Raw genomic sequence first — 20,303 nt, forward strand, 5'->3', positions numbered from 1 at the left:
CCACTAGAACTCAGGAAGGCCCCAGACAGCCCCCATTCAACCTGGTAAGGCAAGTTGGGAGGCCCAGGGGAGAGGGCCAGTTGTTAGCCTGCCAACCAGGAGGGAGGCAGGCCTCCTTCAGGACCTGAGGATGCTCAACAGACAAGGAGCTGCAAGAATGCCAAGGCCATGGAGGGAGGGTGTGGGGACAAGATTACGAGGCTTGCCTGAAAGGGCCAGAGGTCTCAAGGGTCTCAGCACAGCTCAAAGACACTGGCCTCCCAGGCTGAGCCTCAGGCCCTCAGAAGGAGGGATCCTGGAGAGAAGGTGGCCACTGCCCCGGCCCATTTCCTCCCCAGGCCTGTGCCCTCCCCGCCAGGCAGCTGGCCTTCACCGGGGCTTGCTCCAGCCTCTCCAGGCTCCCTGGCCTGCTAGTCTGTTTCCTTCCCTTATATAGAGTTCTGTTTGGACCAGGAAATGAAGTGCATCAAGTTCCTGGAGGCAAGAAGGGGCCTGTTCCCAGCAACACCAAGCCAGGGCACACACACCCAAGCCCTGAGTGTCCCTCCAAAGACAGTGGGGACAGGGAGTGGGCCTGGCCCTTTCCCCAAACCCAGCACAGTCTGGGACCCAGAACCTGGAGCAGACAGGACACAGGGGAGTCCCAGAGGGCTGACTCACCAAGGCCCCAGGCCCCACCCCTCCCCAAATCCTCCTGAGCTGAGCTCCTCTTAAATCACTGGCCCCATCAACCTATCCCCAAAGCTCCAGCTGCCCACTGCTTCCTCTTCCATTTCCTCTTCTTGTCTCAGGATCCTCTTCCCCAGCCCCACTCACTGACCCCCCAGCCCACTGCTAGGCTCCCTGTCCTGCAAGGCACTCGAGATGGGCTCTCCAGACAGGGGAGTTCCTCTTCAGACAAGAACCTCCCCACCTCTAACCACACCCACACACAGAGCAGCTGCCAGGTCCACATAAGGGCCACTCAACAACCAGACCTGAACGAGGCAGGGAAGAGCAGGTGTGCCTGACCCTTCAGGAGCCTGCGGAATGTGGAGTTCTGGGCAGCTTCAGTCAGAAGCTGACAACAACAAGGGGAACTCGGGGGGACCAGCAGGCCAAGCTGTGGGACCCATGCGCCTCCCAGCCACTGAAGCCAGGCCCTCCCAAGCCAGCCTGGAAGAAGGCACGACACCATGGCACCCAGATGGGCCTACCCCAGCTGAAGGCAGGGAGTCTTCTCTGGAGATTAGCCTCCAGACAACCCAAGCAGGGATCTCAAGGGTCCCGGCTCAGGGGCCACACTCACCCACACCCCCAATCAGGGAAGCTGGGAGAGGTGAGGCTGCACACTAGGCCGGACTTCTTAGGAGCATGTGCTGATGAGCAGAGGGGTCAGAGACATGGGGTTCAGCAGAGCCGCACTGAGTACCTACGGAGTGCCAGGCCCAGGGAGCACAAGACAGCAAGCCTACCGGGGCAGGGTGAGAGGGTCCCCGCAATAGCCAGGACAAAAGGCCGGGACAGGCAAGGCCACAGGGAAGCACCAGCAGGGGTCAGAGGGCACTGAGGGGCCCAGGGCATGACCCGTCAGCATCCTGGTTTCATGATCCTGCCCACACTCGGCCACCTCCTGGCCTTCCTGCATGGCACTGCCATGCCACCCCCCTGCCACCACCCCCATCTCCACCCACCACCCCTCCCTCAGCCCTCCACCCCCGACCCGCCCTGGCCACCAAAGTTGTTCAAGCCAGAGGCCCGTGTGTCTGTCTTCCTTCATTCTTTCCCCTCCCTTCCACCAAGCCTAGGCAACTCCTCCTCCTAAATACCTCTCTGAGCCACATACACCCCTTCTCAGGTCCTATTAATCATAGAGATTATTGCAACAGCCTACAACACTGGTCTCCCTGCCCTCCGCCTTGTCCCCTCCACCCCATTCTCCATTTGGCAGCCAGGGAGCTATTTCTAAAATGCACATCCAGCAGTGTCACTTCTCTGCCTAAAGTTCTTGCATAGCTCCCAGCTCACGGGAGAAAGTCCAAATGTCCTAATATGGCCGTCAGGCCCTTCGGGACCTGGCTATGCCTCCCTCTCCACTCCCATTTCTCACCTCTCCACCTCAAAGCCCTTGCTCTGGCCAGAGAAAATTATGTTCAGGTCCGCTTTCATTCAATACGGCGCACTCTGAGCTAGGGGCTATCAGTCCATTTCACAGATGAGGAAATGAGGCACTAAGAGGTTGCATTCTCAGCCTAAGGTCACACAACCAGTAAATAATGGAAATTGAACCAAGTTCTGCCGCGGCTGTGTCCGAAGCCTCAGCTCTGCCCAGGACCACACCACCTTTCCCAGTCGGGGGTCACAGAAAGTTTCATGGAGAACATGGCCTTTGAGATGGGTAGGGAGGAGAGATGCCAGGGGTCAGAGAACACAAAGAGACCAGTTGGCTGTGCCCAGGGCACACAGGGCCAAACAGAGAAAGGCGGTCAGAGAGGCAACCCATGCCACACTGCACATGACCTGGAGGGCCAGGCTGAGGCCAATGTCCAGGACCCTGGAGTGGCCTCATGCCCCCAGAGCCAGTGAGAAGCCATGGGTGAGGTGCAGGGCTGGAGCCCGAGAGTCCAGCCTGGAAGAGGCTCTGAGCTGGGCAGGGAGCAGAGGAGAGAGATTAAAGAGGGGATCCGAGGAACATAAGAAGATGGAGGGGCAGGAAAGTGGGGCAGTCAGAGCTGCTGAGGCACGTGGCCAGAGGACTAGGGAGAAGCCAGCCGCCATGCTAGAAGAGGAGGTGTGAACAGGCAATATGGAATGCAGGCTTCAGAGTCGCCTTCTCCAGCAACCCAAAAAGCAGGAAAACCCCACCCCTTCTCCCTGACCTATTCTGAAGCAGGGAGGCTGGGGGACAGGGCCGGCAGCACAGAGAACAGAGCTTCTAGGAAGTTCCTAGAAGAGCTGCTCAAGGAAAGGGCTGTGGTCTGTGGTCATGGTTCTAGTGGAACTTGTGTGAAAGGAGGTGACAGGCGTGGGGAGCGAGACCACGTGTTCACTCAACAATGCCCACTGAGTGCCCCTCCATGCCAGGTTCCCAGCTCTGGAGACAGATGAATGAGGATGGCCCCGCCTGGGAGGGAAACTTGTGGCCCGGTGGGGGAGACAGGCATGTAAACAGAGAATTGTAAAACAGCCCCAGTAATGCTATAATGGAGGTATGAAGAGGGCTAGGATTTCACTGGGATTCAAGTCCATCTGTTTTTCCACCCAGAGCGAGGCTGCCCACCCCACCCCCTCACTTTCCACCAAGGGTTTCTGTTTCTAGATGGAAACTTGAAGGGACAAAAGTCTTTGACCTTAGCTGTGCTAGAACAGTAAGGCAGGAAGGGTGCATGGGAAAAAAATCTAAGAGCAGTGGGAAAACCCAAAGAGCCAAAGGTCTCAGGCAGTGCTGAGGACCATGCCAACCACCACGGGGACGTGTGAGGGTAGGTGCGGGGGGCTAAGCCTGGACCAAAATAGAGAATTCTGGGGCTGGGGCCACACTCAAATCCACACAGACATCAGAGACCCACACAGACATCAACCCCTGTCTTCTGAAGCTAGGCCATCGTCTGTTTGCCAGCCAGGACAAGGGCGTAGAGACCTCTCCACTTTCAACACCTGTAGAATTACTTGCAAACCACAGGTGTTCACCTCCCTGTTTCCTAATTTCAAGGATGCTGTTGATTGTATGTAGCATCATCAACTGAATAACAGTTTTTGAGGAGGAGGGAAGGCTACTTGAATTGTACACATCGATCCTAAGGTGCATTCCATTTTCGGAAACGTTAAAATGTTTTTTAATAAAAGACATCTCAGATTTGAAGAAGTGCCTTACATTTTTGACTCTTCGGGTTCCCTATGCTGCCTGTATCACTGTCCTATGTGGTGGACAACCAGGAAATCCTTTCTGATGTTTACCTATGTCTCCTTTCAAGAATTTAAGGCTGGCCAAAATGAGGAACAGGGTGGAAAGCAACCCAGCCACATATTACTTAGGAAAAACATCCCACATCCTCAAAGCTGATCTATGGCCTTATGTTCCCTGGACGTCCCCAGAGGTCACTTTTTCTCATCGCCTGACTCCAGACAGCTTTGCACTAAACCCAAACCTGGTACCTGGGAGCAGATTCAGCTCCATGAGATCGTAACTCCTGTTTGCGGGTCCTCATTTCCAGATTCCTGAACACACTAAGAGGCCATGAGTTTCTAACTACAGGGTAAGAGGAGGGATAGAAAAAAACCTGGACTGGGAGTCAGGCATGGGCTCAAATGCCAGTTTTGCTACAGACCAGCTATTGATACCTTATTTAACTTCCCTGCGTCTCAGTTTGCCCCTCTGTAAAATGGGGGTGAGATCATCTTTGCAGAGAGGCTGGAAGTATTCAATAAAGTTGACTTAGGTGCCATCAGTAAAATTGTCTGGAATATAGAATATGCTTAGGAGATGTTACTTCCCTCTATGTTAACCTGGAGGTGATTAATGGCATTTTCTGCACCTCAGCATCCTCATTTACAGACCAGTAAATTCTATGCACTGGGCTCAGTTCTAAGCTTCTTATGCGTCTCAAAGCACGTAATCTTCACCTCACCCCTGTGAAGCAGGTCCTATTTGTATCCCCATTTTACAGAAGAAGAAACTGAGAAACAATAGAGGGAGAGGAAGGAGCTGATTTTTAAGATCCCGTCTATTGTCAAAGTCAAAGAAAGCATGGGACACTGTACAATGTGAGAACTTTCCATCAAAAAAATCCACCGTTTTTCCTGAGCTCTGAATTCTTCCATGCATGAGCTTCAGTTATCTGAAAATTCACTCATGTGGAAAACTCCTGGCCCCTAGATGGCAGCGACAGGAGGCAGTGCAATTATTCTGCACAATTAGCGCGCATCGGGGACTGGTGTTCTGGAACCCCATCTGCTCTGATGGACGAGGCTGCACCAGGAGCCCCCGGAAGCAGAAAGTCCCGAGGGCAGGACAGCCCAGCTCTCTGTTGCTCCTTGAAATCCATCTGGGGCCGAGTGGCAGGAAGCCCCCTCTCATTTCCAATTATCAGGCAACAGAGGCTTGACGCGCAGCCAGCACTGAAGGCCAGAGTAGGCCTGGCTGTCACCAGCATTGTTTGGCTCCATTTGACGCATATCCACCCTTCGTAATGCTTCCTTGCTCCCAGGCAGACCTCAGAGATGCACGTATCTGAAACCAGGTCTGGAGGGGAAGGAGGAGGGCAAACGGAGGGGCGGAAGAAGACCTGGCTCTCTGACTCGGAAAACACTGAGAGATTTTAAATGGATAGAAGACAAAGCTGGCATCAGCTAAAGACCCGGTGACACAGACACTGCAGCCCTGCATACACACAGCTCAAAACAGCCCAAGGCACACACAGCGCACACGCCTGACCACTGCCGGACCCAGATACAAAGTCACCCCCTGGTGCTTGGGCCCCACCCCAACCAGAGCCACACAAACAGAAACACATCAGCACCGCCAACACATCCACTGGCAGGGGCACTCTGCATGGCCCCAAGCACAGCCAATTCCAGGAAGCCAGAAGGGGAAAGGAGCCCATATGTACAGACTGGAACAGGGGGAGCATGAGCCAGCAGAGATGGGGGGAACAAGAGCAGCCCAGGGCCCCTGAAGCACACCCAGACCTCCCAGCTCCTTTCAAAGTGCCCACTGCAGCCTTGGCAAGCAGCAAATTCTCCTCACACTTGCCTGTCCCATCTGAGCCCCACCCATCCTTCTGGAAGAGCAGGTGAAAGGATAAGGCACACGGGCAGAAGCTGGGTGGGAGGTGTCAGAAATGGAAGAGCAGGTGCACAAACAATAGGGTGGAGTAGATAGGAGGATACGCAGCCTGAACATTATGGGGTGGAAGCACAGGTAGCTGGAATTTTAGGGATAGAGGTGGTGAGGAAGGGCAAAACAGAGTTTAGGGCTCGGGACAACCATATTATTTGAACACATACAAAGAACATGTACTTCATACAGATTATCCCATTTAATCCTTCCAACAAGAGATTCAACAAGCAGTAGCCTCTTTTCACATATGAGGCTACTGAACCTTACAGCGGAGAAACGTGTTGGCCAAGGTCACACAGCGATGAGTGGTTGAGCTGGGACTCAAACCCAGGACAGCCAGACTGCAAATTCTACACTCCTTGAGGCAAGCCAAGTCGCCTGGATGCTTGGAAGACAAGACAGAGCAGCGATGGAGCTGAGGGGGTGTGAAGGCATAGGTGATGGGAGGGGCTGATCCAGAGAAGCACAGAGAGGCAGAGGGGATGAGGTGTGGCACCCTGCTGGCCGGGACCCCCAGCTCCTAAGGAGGACAGGGAGGGAGGAGCTTAGGCTGCTGTGATTCAGTGGCTGGGCCTCCGGGGAGAATTTCCGGAGCCCCAGACAGCTCTGTGCAGTCTAGGAGCCACCTACCCAGTGGAGACACTGAGCCATTACTCACAACTGTTACTCACTTTGCCTCTGCACCCCCATCCCCAGCACATCACTTCCTCCCACTCTGTTCCCTTTGGGTGGCCAAGGCAGGCAGCAGATCTTCCCCAGTCCCCTCCTTTGCTTCATTGGCTCCAATCCTGCCAAGTGTATCCCCACCTGAGTCACTGGGACAGAGACGGGAGATTCTGGCCAGCCCAACCCTGACAGCTGTTGCCCTCTGCTCTGTTCCAAGAAATCAAGCTGCCTGGAGGAGTGGTCACTGGGCAAAGAACGTTCCAATTCCAGTGCTGGAAGGACCTCCCCAGCATTTCAGATGGCATCCCAGCAGATGCCTGAAGAGCCAACAGGATCCCACCTCGATGCTGGACAGCTCTGCCAAAGGCCCCAAGACTAGGAGCCTCTCTGTTCAGAAAGATCCATGCACTTACAGAATTTCAGCACTGCTGAAAAGAGAGAACGCCCCTAACTCGAACTTCTCATTTCGCAACTGAGGAAACCAAAGCCCAAAAAGTGGAAGCAATTTGCCTAAAGTCACACAGTGCCAAAAGGGACTAGCAGGCCACCTGACGCCCCTGCCACGGGTCCTTCCGCGGCACTACACAGACCTCTCTCTCTGCCCCAAGTCAGAGCAGGCCCCTGAAGTTGACTCTCTCACCCTCCTGTTGCAAAGCAGTGCTGAAGACGGGAGATCTGAAGGCAAGGTGAGGAGGGGGAGGAAGGAGTTGCAGCCAGACAGCGGTTACTGGGGAGGAATCACTTTCCAACAGTGAAGGGGCACTGGACTCCAGGCCACCTACTCAGAACAGTCTGCCCAGGAGGCAGGAAGATGGACTGCAGGCCCTCCGGAGGCTCTGGAGCTCAAGGGCCAGGCCCTCTGGCAGGAGATGATGGGAGGAATTCTTAGGGTCCCAGCTGGGAACTTGGGAGAGTCATGGCCTCCTCTCCAATCACCTCTCCTCCCTCAGCCCCCACCCCTCACCCTGGCTCACCTCTGCTCTCCCAGGGCTCCAGCCTGGAATCCAGACCTGACCACTGCCTCCACTCCCACGCTTGGCCTAGCTCAGCCGGCCACAGCAGAGGCAGCCACATGTGTGGTGGTGGAAGCAGCTCGTGAGCCACCGAATTCCTTCTAAGCCTCCAGAGGAGCCTCATCTATCTCTTGTGCTCTCCCCTCCCACTCTGGGCAGTTGCACTCATCCCAGCCAAGAAACCCCTGCTGCCAGCCCCACTCTCTCCCACTGTATCAATAATAGTAATAACCATAACAAAAACAGCAATAACAATCACCAAGGTTTATGCAGAACAGCCTGCATGCCAGACCCGCTCTATTTGTTTCCTGCATTTTACAGGTGAGCAAAGGGAAGCACTGGCAGGTCAGGTAAGTTGTTCATAGTCATATAGCCTGCAAGAGGTGGGGTCAGGATTCACACGCAGACCGTGTGGCTGCGGACACTGTGAAGTTGACCCCCACATCACACTGCCTCATGAGAGGTCATTGCTCTAGGAAATAAACGCTGCTGAAATTCCCTCTTCTTCATCAACACACAGTCCCTGACCACCTGCGACATGCCAGGCACCTGGCCTTTGAGACACTCAACATTCCATCTAGCTCTGGACAGGCAGCCACTCTCTGCACTCACCAGGCCACGTAGAGCCAGGCTGGGCATGGCTGCCTCCGAGCAAACAGGCTCCTCCACCCTGACCAGGGAACACTCCTGTTTGTTCATTCATTCATTCATTCATTCAACAAACAGTGAGGGGCTACTATGTTCCAGGTCAGATGGTAAAGGAGGCCCCCAAAGGATCCTCTCGGTGCCTTAAAAATATAAGCTGCCTACAGTCTACCCTCACTCCTGCCTGCTGCAGTTCATCCATCCCAGGGCTGCGTGTGAAGACTTGCCAAGGATGGCTCTCTCCTGGCCTGAAGGATCTCCCAGGAAGGAGATTTCAGGGGCCTCCTTGGCCTCCCAATCCAGGAGGGGAAGATGGTATGCTGGAAGGAAGCCCAGAGGGATCAGGGAGATGAAGTGACTTGGGAGAGGATTTTCCAGCCCCAGGGCTGAGGAATTTGAACATAGGATTCCAGGAACCCAGGCCCTGGCTTGAGGCCTGCCCCTAGGACTCCCCTGCCCAGTACAGCCGTCACAGTGGCCCAAATGCCCTTCCTAAATCACAGTCTCATCATGTCTTCCCTGTATTAAAATCCCCTGCCGCTCCCCTCTTTAACCTGCCTCAGAATATCGCCCCATCTTGAGCCCCAAGCAACAGTTTCAGGCTCTCCCCAAAGCCATCCTTTCCCACGCATGCCATTTTAAGCCTCCATATACTGTGGGTTTGCTCCATGCCAGGCACTGGGCTGAGAACTTTACAAATAGCATCTCATTTCATACCCACGCTAGCACTACAAGGTTGGAAATATGAATCCCATTTTACAGATGCAGACACTAAGGCTCAGACCCATGTAGCAGAGCTGGGAGGGAGACCCACGCTTGTTATTTCTCCTTACCTGCATGCCACTGGGCCTCTGCACATGCCTTCCCCTGTGCCTGAAGAAGTCTTTGCCCCTTTTCCTCCCTGAAAAACTCCTTGCCAAACTTCAAAATCCATCTCAAATGGTACCTCTTCTCCAAAGCTTCCTCTGCTCTGCCAGCTCACGTGAGCTGCCTCCTGCTTGACGTTCCCACTGCGTTTTGCAGCAACACTCTGTCTACTCCCCTACTCCCCCCACTAGATCGTGTCTCCCGGTCTTTCCAGCCTCATACCCAGCACCTTAACTGGCATAGGGTGGATGCCCTCAAAGGCTTTTAAAGTGAACAATCCAGCGGCCCCGTGTGCCCAGCTGGACTCAGCTGCTGCCGCACAGCGTCCACAGTGGGTCCACAGGCACTGCCCCGGACCCAAGGAGCCAACCCCTGGGGCTGGCCCATCTCTGCCACCCCCAAATCATAGCCCGAACCCCAGCTCATGTCCCTGGGTGGAGGCTTCTCCCCATGCCAGCCCCCCTTCCTGGCTTGGCGGCCCCTCTCACTCAACCAGCTCTGCCATTTCTGGGAGTCTCAGCCGGTGATTAGGGCCCTAATCAGCAGGACTTCCTGCCAGCGACTGCCAGAGGTGGGGGCAGGGTGGGGAGGGAAGCAAGGTCAATCCAAGGTGAAGTTCCACAGCGTTGGGACTGGGGGACGCCCAGCAGAGGCCCCGGGGAGATGGACTCACAGACCCCCCACCCCTGCACCTTTCAGCCCTTCATTTACAGTTGAGGGCACTGAGGCCCAGCGAGAGAAGGGACTCAGGTGGGACTCCTCCAGAGGCTAGGGACAGAGCCAGGCCTAGACTCAGATCTGCTCACTTGAGGAGCACTGCTCTCCCACCCAGATGGACCCAGGGTGGAGTCCCTCCTTCTGCTTCCCCTGAAGCCCTCTTCCCCACCCCTATCCCCTAACCCAGCACCAAGCCCAGGACTGAACACAAAAACTGCTCCCATACAGGGTGGCTGGAGACCAGCTGATTGTCCAGGTCTGGTCAAGGTCAAGGGGTAAAGATGAGGCCCACCTCTACATGAGAAATGGCCTAGAAATTGGGCAGAGGTGAGCAGGGGCCAAGGAAGGGAAGCAAGATAGGGCCAGGCTGAGCTCAGGAACGCTCCCCAGCTGTCATCATCATCAACCCAAGCCCATTCTTTCTCCAAAAAAAAGCTTAATGCCTTTTGCAGCTGCAACTGGATGGGCCACGGGTCCGGAAATGGAGTTCACCCCCGACCCAGAGCAACCCCAGCCTCCCTGGGTGGGAACTGGGTTGGGTGGAGAATACAGCTTGGCAGGCCTTGAGGGCTGACCCCTGCTAATGAGGAATGTCAGGGGCACCGGAAAACAGGAGACCCCAGAGAGGGCAGAGGCCTGGGATGGAGAGGGATTGTGGCCAGGAGCCCTACCCTTGCACGGGTTCAAAGCTCTCAGCTTATATGGCATACAGGAAGAGTGGACATGGTTCTCCCCTACCCACTACCAACAAGGGACTGAATTAAAGCTGCATCAAGAGGAATGCCAGTTAGATTTTGGGGGGACCTAGAGGGCATAAGACACAATAATTTGAAGCAGTTATTTGGGGATCCTACTTTAAAATGTAGATGCCACATCTATGGGTGTAGCCCATGGTCCAGGGCAGGCTTCCTGGAGGCCAGGTGAGGTCCTTGCTCAGCCTGGGAGTCTCCGATTCTGTGACTCTCATCAAGGCATGGGATGGGATCCCAGAAGGGGAGCTCAGGCTGGTTTATAATAATGCATCTTGTTTACAGTGATAGCAACTTTCTCAGAGTCCTCTGTAAACACAGATCTGCATGGGCTCCCTGAACAGACAAGACCTCCGGAGGGCCGCTCAGCTCCCTGTCTGCCCTCTAATTGCAGAGAGAGACAGAGTGGGGGAAGAGAAGATTCTTCCCTGGGATCTGATGCTAGGACCTCTTAAGGGAAAATGACACCAGCATCTTCTCCACTCTCTGGTCCCATAATTCTCTTCATCTTAGAGATGGAACAACAAGACAAGAGAGAGAGAACTCCATCACCACCACCAATAATAATAATAATAATAATAATAATAATAATAATAATAATAACTAACCTTCATTGAGCATCTGCTATGTGCCAGACACTGCCCAAAGTGTTTTAAATAAATTAACTCGTTTGATCCTCACAACCATACCTTGAAGCAGATATTATCCCATTTGATAGTGAGGAAACTGAGGCTCACAGAGGTTCAGTCACTTGCTGAGACCACAGCTGGTAAACCGGGTCATCGTAAGTTGATCCCCAGCAGTCTGGCACCAGACTCACATTCTCTGCCTCAAGACAGACCTCTCAGTCCAAGTCTAACAAATCCTCACCAGGCCTCATCAAAACCCTCACCCCTCTGCCCTCCATTAGCCAGCCATCCGTGTTGAGCGGCACTCTGCCAAGCACAGCAAGGATCACCAGAGAGGCCAGAGGTGCAGGTCTGCCCTCAAGGAGCTTGTAATCCATCCAGAAGACAGGTGAGCAAATGGGAAACTTGCAAGGATCACAGAACGCTGTGGGGTCCCATCTTCTCTGCAGGAGAAGATGAAGTTCTAGGAAGGTCCCTGGGGGAAATGGACCCAGGTCTGGGGCCCCATAGTGGCCAAAGGGCCAGAATTCCCCCCAGCCATTCCTGTGACCACTCACCCCCATCAGTTCCCCAGGCCCCCGCCTTGCTGGTCCAGTCTCTCCTGTCTCCCACACCCAGGGCTGAGCTACAGGCTTCCAGGCCTAAAAAGGCAGGGACTGCAGAGCCCAGACTAGCCCTGGAGGCGGTAGCGCCAAGGACCGGCTCAGGCCCACCCACCACCCCTCCCACATGGGCTCCAGCTCCACAGAGACAAGCCTCTCCCCTTGAGGGAAGTTGAGGTGGGGCAAGTAGGAAGATGGCCAAGGCCACCAACCTGGATAGAGGCTGCACTGGGGCTCTCTAGCGTCCAGCAACCTCCCGGACAGGAAAGCGCTCCAGACCACTGGAGGGAAGGAAAGAGGGAAGGGCCGGTGTGACCTTGCATAATGGAAGTGTCACCAGGGGATGTGGGCACAGCCTGCCAGGCTGGCCACCCTGCCACCCCCACCTCCTTGTCCCAGCTCACTTATGCCCACACCTCTGCATGCCTAACAGCCCTAGAAAGCTAAGAACCATCTGGCCAGGGAGCTATTGAGCCAGGGGCCATTGGTGGATAGTAAGGGGGACAAAGTCTAGGCCAGTCCTCCCAAACCCCAGTCTCCAAAAACCACCCTCTCCCTCCACCCACTTCTGATTTGCTTTATTTGGAGGCTAGTAACTGGGAGGGCTTTCCTGCCTATCTCCTCTGTCCCCCACCTCCAAACATATCGCTCAACTGGGCCTCAGTTTCCTGGGGTCAAAGAGGCTTTTGGCTCCAGAACTGAGCCAAGAAACCAGAGGCACTGGCAGCCGAGAGCCTTTGCCTGTCCCCCTCGCTCCTGCCCTGGTGCCCCAGGCTCACGGCACACTCAGGTCTCCCGATCCTTCCCTGCACAACCCTCCCACCATCACTGAGTCTCTTTCAAACCCCAGGAAAGAGTGTCGTCATTTAGCAACTTCATGTAGTCCCTGACTGGAGAAGAGGATTGGAGTTAGACATCGGAAAGGACCTCCCTCTCAGATGAAACCAAGACTGTGAGGGGGCTCCCCTGGTCGGAGGCGGTGGTTGAGTTGGGTGATCTCAATCTCCTACTGTGTCACCCTCTCTGGTCAGGAGAAAAGGGGGCACAGGCATCCACAGAGGGGCTGTGGAGGAGGCTGGCTGGTGTAGGAAGGATGGAGTCCAGGGTGGGTTTCAAGCCCACCCGGAAGCACTCACGGGCACTTCCATCATGGGAAGCCCAAACCTGTTTGGTTTGGGGAAAGCTTTGGCCCCAGCCCCCTCTGGTTCTCCTCTCACTGCCCACCTCAGGGAAAGCAGGTTTGGAAAGGCCTGTGAGAGGTGACTGCTCCTCCCCCACTCACCCTCCTAAGAGGCCCTTGAGAACAACTGCCTTGCCTTGCACCCCTCACCCCATGCCAGTTACGCAAGCCACTTGATGCTGCCCGGACAACCCGCATTATTTACAAATGTGGAAACTGAGGCTCATATGAGACCCATGCCTGAGTTTTTCTGCATCTCAGATCCTGGCACTGCCCTTGGTCTACTATCTCCAGGCTGGCTAGGGAGGCCTGTTTTGGGGAGGCCAAACTGGGCAGGGGTTCAAGATGCCCAACATCCCAGCACCCACCCCCGGTCCTTGCACACCGGCCCCAGAGCCCCTCAACAGGGAACATGGGCTCTAACTGCAGGGATTGGGGGTGAAGCCTGTGGTGCTTGCCATCCCCTCAACTCCACACTGTCACGCAGCCCACCACAGGCAAGGGGCAGAGTGGGCCAGGAGGAATAGGAAGAACCTCAGAACCTTTGCAGGAAGCAGCTGGGGGCGGACCTGGTAGGCAGTTGAGCCACGGGTGTGAGGGAGGGGCACAGTGCCAGGGCAGAGCGTCGGGCTCTTGGTTCCTTACACATTGGCAGGAAGGAGGGGGCCCCTGCGAGTGGTCTGCGCCCACGCCCCAGGCCAGAGGACACAGCTTCCTGATCCCCCATTCTGGTGTCAGAGAACTCCCCGACTCCAAGTATCCCAGGCCCTCAGCATCCCAAGAGACCATCCAGGTCATCGCCTCTAACCACATCCCAGCCCAGGAATCCTTCCAAGCCCTTATTCGGCCTCTGTCTAAACTCCCCCCAGTACAAGATGCTCTCCACCTTACAAGATAGCCCATCCTCCTGCTGACCCACCAGGGTCCTTAGGAAGCTCTTCCTTCACCTGAGCCAAGATTCCACCTCTGAGGCTCCTCTCCCTTAGACCAAACAAAAGTTCTTTCTGGCCCCCCTTGACTCCTGCTCCTATCTGGGTAGAAACAGGAGCCTGAGGGTCCCCAAACTCCAAGGCTTCAGCCACAGCCCATCAGAGGCCAGAAGTCGGTCTGCAAAACAATAACATCTTCTCTGAACCCGTAAGCATCCCACCCCAGCCCCGCTCCACCTGGCCACCAGGTTCTCTGTGCTTATACTTCCTGGACACCACCACCTCCCTGGGAAATTCTTCACTGGGGCTTTGCGGGAAGTGAAGTGTGAAGAAGCATGGGATGAGGGATGGGGAAGCAGAGCCAGAAGGGCTCAAGGCCAGGCGCCTGGAAGCAGAGGGTCCCAGGTTGCCTCCTCCACCGCCAAGAACCCTCAGCTCCTGGTTACAGTGCTGGCTCCCAGCCCTGGTGCTCGGCCGGACTGGCCGAGACCCTCCCCAGCCTGGTCCAGCCCACTCCTCTCCAACTCCCTGCCCTCCATGGGCAGCAGAGTCCAAGCCAACCCCAAGTTGGGTCTCCAGTGCTGATCCCATTCGGGGCTCTCCCCCCCACCTCTCCATCTCAATCCACATCCTCCCTCACTCCCTTCCACAACCCTGGGCCAGAGGTGTCAGGCAAGGGGTGCCCCAGCTATAGCAAGTACTGAGGTCCAAGGAGAGCTGGATTCAGGCTTACAGGAGTGGCCACCAGCTGGCAGGGTCAGGTGCAACTTGAGGTCACATCTGAGCCACCATGGTCTCCACCCACCCCAGGCAGCTTCAGGAGGGGAAGAGAGGGTGCTCCCCCTACACCTTCCCCACTGCTGCCACATTGAAGAGGCAGCTGGGACTTCCAGAAGAGAAGCCCTTGTCTCCAAAGACCCTGGCACCCTAGTTTCCAGGTCCCCCTCCTATTCTCACCCCCACAACCACCTGCCTGCCTGCCCTCCTCCTCCATCTCCTCCCCACCCAGCACCCATCCTGTCCCCCAACCCCATCCCCTCCCCTGCAGGGAGCCCAGCCTGGGAGCACAGCAGGCTTCTCCGGGTCCCCCCTATCACCCCCACCCAGTTTCCTCTTCTAGAACAGTAGCCAGCCTAAAACATCTGGGCAGGCAGTCCTGGCCCAAGTCCTGGATTGGGGGTTGGGGGACAGACACTGAGGTCAGCTCCGTATGGATTCTCCAGGCTGGGAACGGGTGGCAGGCAGGGCATCAGAGTCAGAGGACAGGAGGGGTGGGGGGAGAAGGAGGAGCAAGGGGAAGGCAGCTGCCCCTGTCTGTTCATTAACCACCTGGATTAGCCATTTCTGCCCAGAGGGGTGAGGAAGGAGTAAGGGCTAGTGGTTGGAGAGGGCAGAGGGGGCACTCCTGCCAGTCTGTGCCCATGGGCAAGGGAGCAGGGCCCACACTGAGGAGTGGAGATGGGAAAAGTGCTTTGAACCCTAACCTTGCCAGGCCTGCCAGCCCCTCCCTGCAGCCAAGGTCAGACCTCAGGGAGCTAAGTGAGCCCCTAGAAGAAAGGTGCCCTCACAGCAGCTCAAGTGGGCGGCAGGGAAAGAGATGAAGAAGAAAAAATACTCATCCCCCTGCAATGGGCAGGCAAGTAGCAGAAGAGACCCCCAAGCTTCCCCCTCCCTTGGTCCCTATGTCCCTCCCTACTCCTGCAGCTGGCCTCAGTCCCAAGCAGCCACTGACACCAGCAACTTCCCCAGCAAACAAAACTCCTTCTGACTGGTTGCTCTCTCAGAGCAGGGACAAGCCGCACCCCAGACATCCCTGCCAGAACCACAGAAACATCTGAAGACAGGGGACTGACAAGGTTGGCCTCTGAACAGCTTGCCTGACCCAGAGACATGGGAACAGGCAGGCTGACCTCACCTTCTCCTAATCTGATCTGTGGTCTTGACAGCATCAGTATCAATAGCCCAGCAGCCCTGGCCGGCTCCATTTCCCTCTACACACAAATATAACACGCACACTCACACACACGTACACCATCACACACGCACACTCATTCACTCACCTTTCCTGCAGAGGAGCCACTAAGTCAGGTGGGTGTCTGGGCCAAGGGACTCCCAGGACAGGGGCGGTGGCCAGTGGCGGAGGCAGCGGCTGTGGCTGGCAAGAAGCTGGTTTCCCCCAGAAGAAGGCAGCGAGTGAGCCTGTGTCCAGGCAGGGAGCGGGGTGCAAGGAGCAGAGCTGGTCCCAGGGCCACTGCTGGGAGCAACTGAGCAGAGGGCTCTGCTAGTCGGGTTCCCTCCCAGGCCAGCCCAGGGGGCGGGCCAACAGTGCACCGCCTCCTTCCCAGAGTCAGCCAGCAGTGGGCCCCCTCCGCCAGCCATGGCCTCCTTTAACCCCTGCAGTGCTCTGCTGGCTGCACTCTAGCTGGCTCTGGCAAGGCCGTGTCAGGGCACAGACACCTGGGGCAGGAGATCACCAGGGAATGTGGCTGCCCCTCCTTCAGCCACTGGCCCAGCAGCCTCCCTGGGGACAGGACGGGCAGGGCCAGAAGGCTTGGGGGACAGGGGTGGGGAAGCGGGCAGGGAGGGGTCAAGACTCTATAGAAAAGACACAGGTGCAGAGAAATGGCCAAAGGGCTTCTGGGTGGAGAAGAATATTTGCTGAGATGGTGATGATGATAATAATAATAATATAGCAACTCTCAGCTTTTCTACAGCACTCTGCTTTCCGCTGTTTCCAACTCATTTTGTGACTGGAGGCCAGGAATCTCACTTCTGAACCTGCTTTTTTCTTAGCTGTCAAATGTAAGATAGTAATCTCTGCTGTTTTCTCTGGGCTGAGTTAGGACATTTGTGACTGTACATTCAAAAGTCATTTAAGCTGAGCTCCAGTTAATGAAATACATGCTTCAACTCTCTTTGAAATGGATCAAAAAATAAGATGGATTGGCAGAAATGTGATAAAGCAAATATATCAAAGTGTTCATTGTAGGAGTTTACCATATAATCATTTCAACTTTTGTACATGCATGAAGTTTTCCATGATAAAAATAATGGGGGAAGTGATGTGAAAAGTTTAGAGCACCATATGAAAGATAAAAGTGAAGAAGCAGATAGGATTATTTAGAAAGGAAGGGGAAAAGTTATTTGCTACACACCTATCAGATGCTGGCCACTAAAGACTATTAACTCTCACTTAGTCTTCTAATCACCCGGTTATTATAGCTGAAGATCGTGACCTCGGAGCACAGAGGTGACTTGTGGAAGTCCAAGCAGGACTGTGTGGAGGACCTCACACCTGAACCTGGCTGGCTCCACAGCCAAGCTCCACACCACTCAGACATCCAGAGGTTGAAAGGCCCTTCCTTCTCTTCCGCATCTGGGTCAGTGGCCTGCACCTCCGAGCCTCAGTTTCCTCTGCGACAGAAAGGTCTTTAAGAACTTTTCCGGTCTTAACACACACTAATTTTATTAATTCAGCCAAACCCTTCCCCAGGCTTCAGTTTTCCCCAGAAGTACAATGACAGGGGAGTCCCTGAGAGGGGATATGATTTTGGAGCATGTGGGGCCAGAGCCACAGGGAGATGGCCAGTACTTTGGAGGGCTGCCTCGCCACCAGTCAGAGACAATGAAACCCTTGGGGATAGGGGAGAGAAGGACAGCTTCTCAAGACCTTATATGGGGAGGGCAGAGATAGAAGCATTGCTCCACTCATCCTCTGCCTCCAGAGCAAGATTTCGTCCTCTCCTAGCTGGAAAGAGGGTCTGGGTTCTGAGTCCCAAATTCCAGCATCCAGAACCCACCAGCTTCAACAGCAGCCTCAATCTGTGAGAGTGTGGATGCTGTCCACAAATGGCAAGGATGGTGAAAGCAGATGGACTATGGGGACACTTGGCCTAGTCCTCCCTAGCCGTCGGCCCAGCCTCAAACCAAGTCTCCCACTCACTGGCCCCAACTCTATGGCAAAGGTGACCCCAACAACATTATCCTCCTTAACCCCTACCTGCTACCCCCACTGCAGACTAAGGGCTCCTCTGGGGCTTGGGTCAGCTCTGCTTAGATGAGGGAAGTTAGAGGATCCCGGGTCAGTTTCAGCTCTCTAGAGGTGGATGTGGGGATTGTGCTATAAAATTAGAACCCCTCCCACTAGCAGGTACCCAGAACAGCAGAATCCTCCATCTTCCCCTTCTCTTCCTTCCAACCCACATCCGCATTATCCCAACGGATATCAAAGTGTCCCAGTTCCCCACTGCCTGCTACTTCCAGTCCAAGCTCTGCAGTGGAACATCCCAGCCTTTCCAACCTTGTCTCCTTCCATCCTCCAATTTTGACGGTCAGGCCTTTCTCGTACACCATTCCCTCTCCTCCCTATCAGCATTCAGGGCTCAATTCAGAAGCCATCCTCCCTGGATCCTTCTCCAGACTCACCACTTGGTGGGCACTGTCCCCTCTTCTGAGCACCTGCGGCTTCCGCGGCTCACTAACGCCCTGACATGCAGTGGGTCAGATGCACTTCTATGGCTCCCATTTTTGGAACGATAAGGGATTTGTTCATTGTCTCCCTTCCCCTTTCCTCATTTGTTCAGTGCCCAGCACAAGGCTGACACATAGTAGAGTCTCAATAAGTGTGGAATGAATAAATGAATGATGAAGAGATGGATGGATGGATAATCAGTTCATGATTGAATCAAAGGGCATTTTAAAATGCTTAATACAGCACTAGGCTGTACCAAAGATACTCATATGAAGACTTTTATTTTTGAAGCTATATAATCGCAGGCAGAAACACAGGCTTTGCTAGGACCCAGGACATCCCAGACACGTCCCACAAAGGTCTGTGACAGATTGGGCTGGGAGAGGGGGCGACCTGGAAGACCCCTCCTCCAGCCACTCTCAGGAGACTTTGGAGGTTACACTATCCATCCCCTACCCCATCATCACCCCTCTTTCCAGCCTGCCTGCTCCAGCACCTGGGTATAGAACTATAAACCCAGCAAGTCCCTTGAAACCTTAAGAAAGGAAGTCAACAAGCTAGAGGATTTCACAGAAAAAGAGCAGCCTTCCTCCTTAATTCTAAGAGCTGTCCCGCAGCCCATCATCTACCCTCAGCTCTCCCCAGTGTCATTTCCACCATCTCTCTCTCTCTCTCACACACACACACACACACACACACATACTCTCTCTCTCACACACACACACAGACACACACAGTAAAAACTGCTTTCTGAACAAGTCTGCTCAGCCCCCTGGCTCCCTCCTCCCAACTCTTCCTTCCAAGCCCCTGAGGACCAGGGTTCCCAGGGTCTCCACCTCCCATCCCCAGCCTCCTCCCCACCTCCTTAAGCCAACCCATGCTCCTCTCCTTGTCCCTACCTCCCTCCCTCCCACCCCAATGCAGGATTGCACATCTGGTTCCAGTTGCGGTTGGTCCCTTCAGGGGTAGGCCTGGGGGTTTCTCATAAAACTGAATAATACCAGCCTTGGAGCCCGATGGAACTTGGGGGAGGGAGGGCAGGAGGCTGAAGGGGTGGGGGAGCAAGAAAAGAAGACAGGGAGAAAAGAGGTGAGGAGACACAGAACCGAGAAAGGAGATGGCAGTGCCTGGCATCGAGCAGGCGCCCAGTGGATGCCTGTGAGCTGCAGACAGAGGCTGCAGAAACAGATGGCAGGAGAGCCAGGAGCAGAGAGAATGGGACAAAGAGGGTGTCAGAAACAGAGACCCAGAAGGAGGAAAGAGATGGAGCTGGGGGTGGCGGGACAGAGCCTGGAGCAACAGAGAGGCCATTGAGGAGAGCAGGGAGCAATGAATTGTGTGTGTCGGGGCCAGGTGCTGAGTTAGGCACTTCCACTGGAAGAGAAGGGACGCGACAGAAAGGGGACAAAGGACACAGAGAAGCAGAGAAGAAAGGCGAGGAGAAAGTCAAGAGAAAGATGGGGCAAGGTCCAAGCTTCGTGAATCCAGTTTTCCCTGGCCTCTCAGCCCCAGCCCCACCCAGGGCCCCTCAGTGGCCGGGACAGGAAGGGGAGTTCAACCCAGAGATGCCTTCATTTGTTCCTTCATTTCACTTTAATCAACATTTAAGCTCCTGCCCCGCGCCAAGCTTTTCCCATGTGCACTCCACACAGATGCGCGTGAAAACGTGGAAGTGGCTATGATTCTCACCTCAGTCTTAGAGATGGGCTCAGAGCAGTGAAGTTAAGCAAAAGCACAAAGCGGCTAATGAAAGAGATAGAATTTCAATGCAGCTCTTCCAACTCAAGCCCATGTCACCAGGTAACACAACTAGGAATTCCAGGTCCCAGCACTACCTCCGGAGGGCACCACATCACCCGACTCCCACACTCAAGGAGCCAGACTCTCAGGTTCTTACAGCACTAAGGTGAAGTTCCCCTGAGCTGCGCTAAAAGCTGACAAGATTCCCAGCAGGGAGGGGTCGGTTCCCCAAATCTTCCTGTGATGGGTGGGAAGTGTTAGTCTCTAGGGCAATTAC

General features: G+C 54.9%; 1 protein-coding gene across 7 annotated transcripts in view; it reads right to left on the bottom strand.

The window, feature by feature from the left end:
* TNS1 (tensin 1) overlaps window positions 1-20,303 on the bottom strand; it is a 212,226-nt gene that overhangs the window by 129,057 nt on the left and 62,866 nt on the right. Inside the window, exon 1 of one of the 7 annotated variants that reach the window (XM_063595277.1) lies at window positions 15,876-16,067. The exons of the other annotated variants lie outside the window; for them this stretch is intronic. The gene's annotated coding sequence lies outside the window, so the exon portion shown is untranslated. Of the gene's footprint in view, window positions 1-15,875; window positions 16,068-20,303 lie in introns of those variants that run through there. 7 annotated transcript variants of the gene reach the window in all.

Source organism: Pan paniscus, chromosome 13, assembly GCF_029289425.2.
Source record: "Pan paniscus chromosome 13, NHGRI_mPanPan1-v2.0_pri, whole genome shotgun sequence".
NCBI classification, from domain to species: Eukaryota; Metazoa; Chordata; class Mammalia; order Primates; family Hominidae; genus Pan; species Pan paniscus.